Source organism: Acomys minous (assembly GCF_964271855.1).
Source record: "Acomys minous genome assembly, chromosome: 14".
Taxonomy (NCBI): Eukaryota; Metazoa; Chordata; class Mammalia; order Rodentia; family Muridae; genus Acomys; species Acomys minous.
Genome location: NC_140496.1, coordinates 42,317,392 through 42,326,044, shown reverse-complemented (window position 1 = coordinate 42,326,044; position 8,653 = coordinate 42,317,392).

The following is an 8,653-nucleotide window of genomic DNA, read 5'->3' as shown; positions in this document are numbered from 1 at the left end:
GCATGGGTACTGCGTGTGCTCAGAGTGCTCAACACACATATGGATTGCTTCTGCTCTTGTTTTAAAGCTTATTGGAGCTTTCTTATCTTTGAGTAAGCCACATATTTTAGCTTTAGCATGGAATGGCTTTTTGGCAGTCTGCTGCACCTGTCCATGTGCCTGGCCCTGTTCCTGGCCCTGCGTCTGTGCCAGCCCCTGAGCCTGAGTTGTCTGACACACCTTTTCACTCCTTAGGAGCCGCTCATTCGCTACTTTCTGGCTGCTGAACAGGTTGCTGTAATAGTCCTTCTGCCGGTAACAGACATGCTGGAAGTAATTACTTCGATGGCTGAAAATCTGGCCACAGCCATTAAGAGTACAGTGAATTTCATAATCCGAATGGATCTCTCCTTCAATGTTGTGCTGCTCCAACAGGTGGTGTTTCAACTTACTGAATGAATAAAAAACAGCAGGGCACTGAGGCTGGTTACAAGAAAACCTCGCTACAGACTCAGTCTCAGAAAGCACTTTAGACTCTTCAGTGTGGTCTAGGTTGTGAGAGTCGCTGCAGTGCTTAGCCAAGGCCTTGGAGCATAGGAAGCACTCGTTACAGTCCTTGTATTTACAAGCAAATAGCTTTTTACACTTTACAAGTTCCCGTTTGGTTCTTGCTTTGTCTTTCTCTAAGCATAACTGCTCTTTGTTGTACTGGTGCACAGTTCTGTAATGGCGGATCAGGCCTTCTAGGTTGGTAAATGAAGAGTTGCACGTTTTGTGGATACAATGGAATGGTTTGTGGTACTTATTCAAAATATAGCACAGATTTCCCTTAGCAACAGTCCGCCTGCTTCCTCTCCCCTCTCTCCCCTCTCTCCCCTCTCCATCTTCTCTATGGCTCCCTATCGGTGATGAAACGCCAGATACCTTACTTTCTGTTTCCTCACAAGAGGACGCCAAGTCTGTTTCTGAGCTGCCTTCGTACCACACTGTCTTTAGGGCTGGGATCCTGGAGGGACCCAGGGAAGCTAGAACTCGGGTGGAGAGCAGTTATGATCTGCCTCGTGGGGACAGGGACTGTAAGCAAACTGCCACTGGAATGCCAGAGATGAGGCACCCAGCCGGGTCCAGACAGAAGCTGAGCCTCCTGTGAGCAGGGAGGGCCTTGTAGGGGAGACAGAACCTGAGTCTTTCGTACCCTTCCCAGCGCCTTCCAGGCTAGGCATTACTCTGTACTCTAATAAGAAAACCCAGGGCCAGAGTTTGTGTGTTGGGATACAGCTTGAACCTCAGGATGCTGAGAGCAGGGGCAGGAATCTTGCCATCCCAGGCTGTGAGATTGCCAGGCCTGCCAGGGCTGTAGAGGAATACACAAATCAATAAAATCTAGAAAGATGGCTCTGCAGTAGTGTAGAAAGCCCTGGATTTCACACCCAGCACTTCAGAAGAAACAAGTAGGTGTATAAATCAATAGATAGACAGAAAAATACTTACATGATAGAAAGATAAACAGAAAGAAATCAAAGCCTAGATTAGTTAGGTTAAAAGGGCCGACGCTCCGCAGGGCATGGAAATAACTGTAATTAAGCCATGGAGTAAGTGTCCAGAGACAAGAGCATGGGATGTCAGTTTTGGGCTAGGCTACCTCACTGGTAGAGTTCGCCTAGCATGTATGATGCTGGGTTCAGCCCCCAGTACTGTGAAGAAAAGGAAAGTGGTGTGCCTGTGTATCTACAGACTGGAATATAGATTTCCCCAGGCCTATTAATAGTACTCTTCTTTACACATGTGGAATATTTAGGAGTTAGTGTTACAATTAATTGTATCTGTTCAGGCAGCAAAATGTCCCAGTCACTTTTCATTTTGGAAGCTGTTAACCTGCATGTTATAATAAATTGTATCCTTTCTGCCTGGGGAGCCGATAATTGACACAGAGAGACTGAAACATACTTTAAACCTGCAAGGACTATGCCAGCCACAATCTAAACTTATCCTAATCTACTCGTAAACTAAAATAAGCTACTCTAAACCTCATAATATACATATATCCCAAGCACTTGCCAGTCTGGTCCTCAGCCTTCTTCCTCCTTCTCCAGCCCACTGTCAACAGTCCTTCCTTCCTGTCAACTGTCAATTCTTGGCTCCTTCCCTCTCTAGGAAGTCCAGCATTCCTCTTCCTGTCTTTCTGCCCAGATGATTGGCTATACAACGCTTTATTGACAGTTGTTACATCCACTCAAGACATTCCTCCACAATTCCCCTTTTTAGTCTAAAAAAAACCAATTGTACCTATGCATTTATAATATTACACCAATATACAATATACACACATAAGAACCATGAAACAATCATTATATTCATGTTATATTCATAAGGATTTGCTGTCTTCAACCCCATCAGAGACTTGAGAAGAAATAAAATCAAACAGGAAGTGCAGGGTAGCATCTTCCAAATGAAAAAGTGGCAGGGACACTTTGCCGCCTGAACACTCAACACTTTTTAACATGTTGGAGCATCATCATCAGCCTCTGGCCCAATAGATCTGACAGACATTTTGTGAAGCAGGAACTATTGGGGACTCACCTACCCGGTCTTGGCAGAGTTTGGCCATCAACTCCACCTGTATCCAAGCTTGCCCTTTTCAGGCAGAATCCTGTCTGTGGCAGAAAACAAGGACATTTTTGCCGAGTGGCTGATTTGCCACACCTGAAGCCATCTACATAAGGATTTCTTGCTCACCACCACAATCTGAAGCATTAGAATGTGAAAATTTGTTGGCATTGATGTAAACCAGGCATTAGGAGCCCCTTTCAGACAGAAAACTTATAAAGACGTTTGATATTTCTAAGAGTTTACCATGATTTTTCTGGTTTTATGCTTTAGGTACTGAATTGGGAGACTAGGGGGTTACAAATTAGTGCAGGTTCCAGGAGAAAAATGTAAGGCTAGTTTCCACACTAAGGAAGGCAGGATCTTACTACATATTACATGAACACCATGTTTTTAAGATGGCAACCAAAGAAAACTCATAGAACGTTTTCTTTAAACTTTTATCCAAAGTATTTAAATGACACAAATGTTGAACACATCAATTTTTATTGGATGTGGTGGTTGCTTTAGAGTTTTGTTGCTGTGTAGAGACAGCATGACCAAGCCCACCCTTGTGTAGGAAAACATTTCATTAGAGCTTCCTTCCAGTTTCACAGGTGTGGTCCATCCTCATCGCAGTGGGAGCATGGCATCATGCAGGCAGACATGGTGCTGGAGGAGCCAAGAGTTCCGCATCCTAATCTGAAGGCACCCAGGAGGAGACTCTCCTCTAAGAGAACTCAAAGCCCCCTACACAGTGATACTCTCCCTCCAACAAGGCCACAGCTCCTGATAGGACTACTCCCTATGGCCAAGCATACAAACACACGAATCTGTAAGGGCCAAACTTAATCAAACCACCACATGGGTGCACACCTGTAACACCAGCACTTTGAAGGCAGAGGCAGACACAGACACAGGACCATCATTGTAAATTAAAAGCAGGAAGAGCCATTATAAGTTCACAGCTAGCCTTGTCTATGTAGTGAATACAAGGCCAGTCAGACTTACACAATGAGACTATCTCAAAACAATAATTTTAAAACTTGAAAACAGAATTAAAATCACTCTGGCACATGCTTTTAATGCCAGCACTCAATTAGGCAGAGGCAGGTAGTTCACTGTGAGTTTCTGGCCAGCCTGTTCTACAAAGCAAGTCCAGGACAGCCAAGGCTACAGAGAGAAACCTTGTCTTGAAAGAAAGAAAGAAAGAAAGATGAAAGAAATGTCATGTATTCAAAGCCAGACTGGTCTCCAGAGCAGCTTCTAGGACAGTAACAGTTGTTACACAGAGAAAACATATGTCAAAAAAACCAAACAAAGACAAAAAGAAGAACAGACAAACAAACAAAAAATCAAAATCCATATAAGCTGGGCAGTAGTGGCACTCTCCCTCAGTCTCAGCACTTAGGAGGCAGAGGCAGGTGGATCTCTGTGAGTTCAAGACCAGCTTCGTATCCTGAGTAAGGAAAACCATGGCTTAACAGAGAAAACCTCACTGGGAAAAAGAAAAGAAAGAAAGGAAAAGAATATATATTAATAATTAATAGCACTTTCTGTTTTACTTAGGATTTTATTATTATTTATAGCTCTGCCACAGCTCTGTGTATTTGTTTTTTGTCGTTTGGTTGGTTGGTTTTGGTTTTGGTTTTTTGAGACAGAATTTCTCTGTGTAGCCTTGGCTGTCCTGGACTAGCTTTGTGGACCAGGGTGGCCTCGAACTCACCTACCTCTGCCTCCCGAGTGTTGGGATTAAAGGCATGTGCCATCACGCCCGGACATCCCTGTGTATTTGTGTATGTGTCTGCCTGCCTGAATTTGCCTGCACCACATGCATGAAGGAGGCCCCAGGAGTCAGAAGAGGGCATCAGATGCCCTGCAACCAGAACTACAGGAGATTGTGAGCTGCCACGTGGGTACCTTGAAACAAACCTAGCTGAGCAGGAAATCCTCTTAACCTCAGCCATTTCTCCAGGCCCTGGTTTGGTGTTTTGAGACAGGAGTCTGCTGTACAGCCCTCGCTCACCACAAACTCTTAAGAGTCTTTCTGTCTCAGCTTTCCAAATGCTGGGGTGACAGGCAACACTACCACACAGCTTTGGTTTCCTCTTTAGAGATAGAGCCTTGCTTTGTAACACTGAGAGCCCTCACATTTGTGGCCCTTCTACCTCAGCCTCCCACGTGACAGGAGGAGAGGTACACCACCATTTGGACAAGAGACTGTCAGGAGCCAGTCATGCACCAATGGGCTTGAGGCAAGCAAGGGAGCTTTCTGGAGGAGGCCCAGCACTTCAATATCTATGATGGGTTTGCCCTAGTGGGTAAAGTCCCTGGGGAGTTCAGCTCTAGATTGCTTCTTGCTGCTGATAGCATCTCCATGCTTGTATGTGGTGTACCATTCATGTGTGGGTGTATATGTGTGCGTGTATACATATATACATATATGAATAAAAATGGCCTGGCAGAAGAAAGTATATTCTTGATTGCCTATGCTATGATGTAACTGCCTTTCTTTGCCAGGCAGATTTTTTTTTTCTTTCAGGTAGATACTTGTAGATACATTATGGAGATGATTGTATAAATTTTGAGAATGACTCCTAAACGGATTCAAGTGGCTTTTTCAGCCCCTCCTGCACAATAATAAATCTGCTAGGAATTCTGTGATTTTTCACTTGTCACTGACCCATAAACTTCACTAGGATAGAAACGGGCCTGAGACAGGTTTGTGGCTTTCACTCTAGAGATGGCACCACAAATCCTAGTACTCACCATAAATATAGGCACGTTTGTTTAAACATTCCATTAACACAAAGTTGTAATGGGGCTACTGAAGAAGAGAAACCTGTTCTTTAGGATCCCAAGTGTGGGATCAGAACGGTCTCGTGAGAGAACAGGTGATGTTAACTCACTAGAAGAGCAACCACCTCGTGCAGGAGCTTAATTGCTACCAGATGAAAAAGATCCTGTGAACAGACTCTGGGAGGAGCTATATAAATGAGCCCAGAACTGGCGGCGGGGCGGATTCGAGACTCGGGATAGATTTGGCTGTTCATCACTGCCCTTCAAGACACTCCTAGAGAAAACCGCTTGAGGGAAGGCTTCAGAGCTCAGGCTCCTGCTGAGGCTCTGGGGTCTGGTTACCCCAGGTCCCAGTGGAAGAAATCCTGCAGCTCCTGACCAGAGAATCGTTTCTCGGGACTGATATCCTTAAGGTTTTGTTATTGTGTTCATTAATCCTTATTGCCTACTGTTTTGGTTAATTGGGTTATAATTGACGCAGGCTCAGTCACTAAGTTGTTAATAAAATATTCTGGTTAAGAAAACTGAGTCTAGAAGTGGCGCCCAACGTGCTTTGGACATCATGGTAATTTAACTTCTACCTACCCAGATCTAGCCAATGGTCAGAACAGTCTCCACAACTGAGTGGAGAGTGGGATATGACTTTCTCACATACTCTGGTGCCTCACATTTGACCATGTCCCCTGGAGGGGGAGATCTGGTGGCACTCAGAGGAAGGACAGCAGGTTACCGAGAAGAGACTTGATACCCTATGAGCATATACAGGGGGAAGTAATCCCCCTCAGGAACAGTCATAGGGGAGGGGAATAAGGGGAAAATGGGAGGGAGGGAAGAATGGGAGGATACAAGGGATGGAATAACCATTGAGATGTAACAAGAATAAATTAATTAAAAAAAACTTCTAATGTTGTGGAGGAAGATAATGGTTTTCAAGAGATAGTAATACTTTTTCATGGTGTTGGCAAAATGACAGCTGCTGTTACAAAGTCCTTTCCTGCCTTATACCCAGATGGGATGTTTTGTTTTTTCTTGGTCTTTTTACTGTATAACATATTTAAAAGGTTTGGAAGAAAGATCAATAAGATGCAAAAACCGGAAGAGTCAATAAGCTTATTCTGTTGGAAACAATTACTGACTTGACTGAACAAATGGGCAAAATGCAGAAAAAACTGGAAGGGCTGGAAAAGCAGAAGGCACCTTTGGTTAAGAAGGGTGGAGAAGGTCAGAAACCAGAGGCAAAGGAGGGCAGACCAACCAAAAGGTCTTTGGAGGAAAATGTTCCGGTGGAGGACGCCTCCACAGTCGCCCAGACACCTTCAGCTTTTCCAGTCCCTGTAAGACATGTGCCCGCGCAAAATGGTGCTGAGGGTTATGATGAAATGGCCTGGCGTCCTGTAGACATGATGGATTTAAAACACTTTAAGGAATCCGTCCTCAAATATGGTATGTGTACTCTGCCTTCATTAAACAAATGTTAAACAGCTGGGCCACTCAGAATAGACTTGTTCCCCAAGATTGGAAAAATTTAGTTTCAGCAGTATTGGAAGCAGCACAACAGTTACAGTGGTTATCATGGTGGCGAACAGAGGTTGTAAGAATAGAGCAAGAAAATACGGCACAGGGAATAAATATTAATAGAGATCAATTGTTTGGGGAAGGAAAATATACTAACTTATGAGAACAAATTCAAGCTGAAGATAGAGCGATTGAACAATGTCGTAATGCAGCCTTGAGAGCTTGGGGGCTGGTAGAGGAACCTAGGAAAATAACTATTCCATTTACTAAAGTATTCCAAGGAGCTCTGGAACCCTTTACAGAAATTTTACAGAGATTAGGATCTGCTATGGATAGGGTGTTGCCAGATTCTGACACAAAACAGGCATTAAAACTTATCATGGCTTATGAGAACACGAATACTGAATGTAAGAGGATACTTAGACCATTAAAGGAAAGAGGCGCTCCATTAGATGACTGGGTAAAGGAAACAGTTAATATTAACACTCAGGAATATCAGAATAATATTGTGGGACAAGCTTTAGCCAGAGAACCCAGATATCATAATACTTGGTGTTTTAAGTGTGGCAAAATTGGTCATGTGCAAAGAAACTGTAGAGATAGAAAGCACAATAACCTGGGAGAAAACATTAATCGAAGGAGAGAACAAGGAGATTCTGGCAATAATGGTAATGAGGTACCAAGACTCCCAGGATACTGTAGTTGCTGTGGAAAAGGGAAACATTGGTCTCGGGATTGTCAGTCTAAGAGAGATGTGCAAGGCAATATCTTGCCGACAGGAAACCCCAGGAGGGGGCCATCAGCTCGGGCCCCTATAAAAAATGTCAGCCGAATTCCTTTGGCCAGTCCAGAAGTGACAAACCCGTAGGAAAACGGAAATTGAGTATTACTGATCTAATGCATGCTACTGAAGGCAGTGAAGACTTAGATCTGGCTTCAAATATGTCTCTTACCCTATCTCCCCAAATTGAATGTTACAAAGTAAATACTGGTGTGACTGGTCCTTGCCTTCAGGCACAGTAGGAATGGTTCTGGGAAGAAGTGGGCTGACTTCTCAGGGTTTCATTGTGCATCCCAGTATTATAGATGGAGATTCTAAGGAGGAAATAAAAGTCATGGCATGTGTAAAAAAGGAGATGAAAATCAATACCGGGGATAGAATTGCTCAACTCCTATTGTTTCTTTACATTAAGGGTAAAGCCACTCCAGTGGAAAGGACTGGTGCATTTGGAAGCACAGGGACACGTGTGTTCTGGCAAACAGTAATTAATGATCAGAGACCTAAGTTAATTGTGCACCTGAATGGTGTTAAAATAGAAGGCTTGTTCGACAGCGGAGCCGATGTATCAATCATTGGTCAGAAGTCTTGGCACCAAAATTGGCCACTTAAGGTTTATACAGAAGTTGTAGGAATTGGTAAGATATCTCATAAAACAAAGTGTGCAGTGGCTTGAGTATGTGGGACCAGAAGTGCAGACAGGGAGGCTGAAACCCTATGTGGCTGACATGCCCATAAATCTATGGGGAAGAGATCTCTTACAGCAATGGGGTACTCAGATTACTATTCCTACAAATACAGAGATAAACAATGTTGAAACTATGGGTGAATTGGTACGCGCTTCTGGGGAAGAGATTAATGTAAGTGATCAGAGGTGACCACAAGCTATGCCCATTGTCCAACCTCAGAACTCTTCAGGTTTAGAGTGTCAAAATTTATAAGAGGGCCCACTGCTGAGATACCAACAGCCCTGCCCCTAAAATGGATTTCAAACAG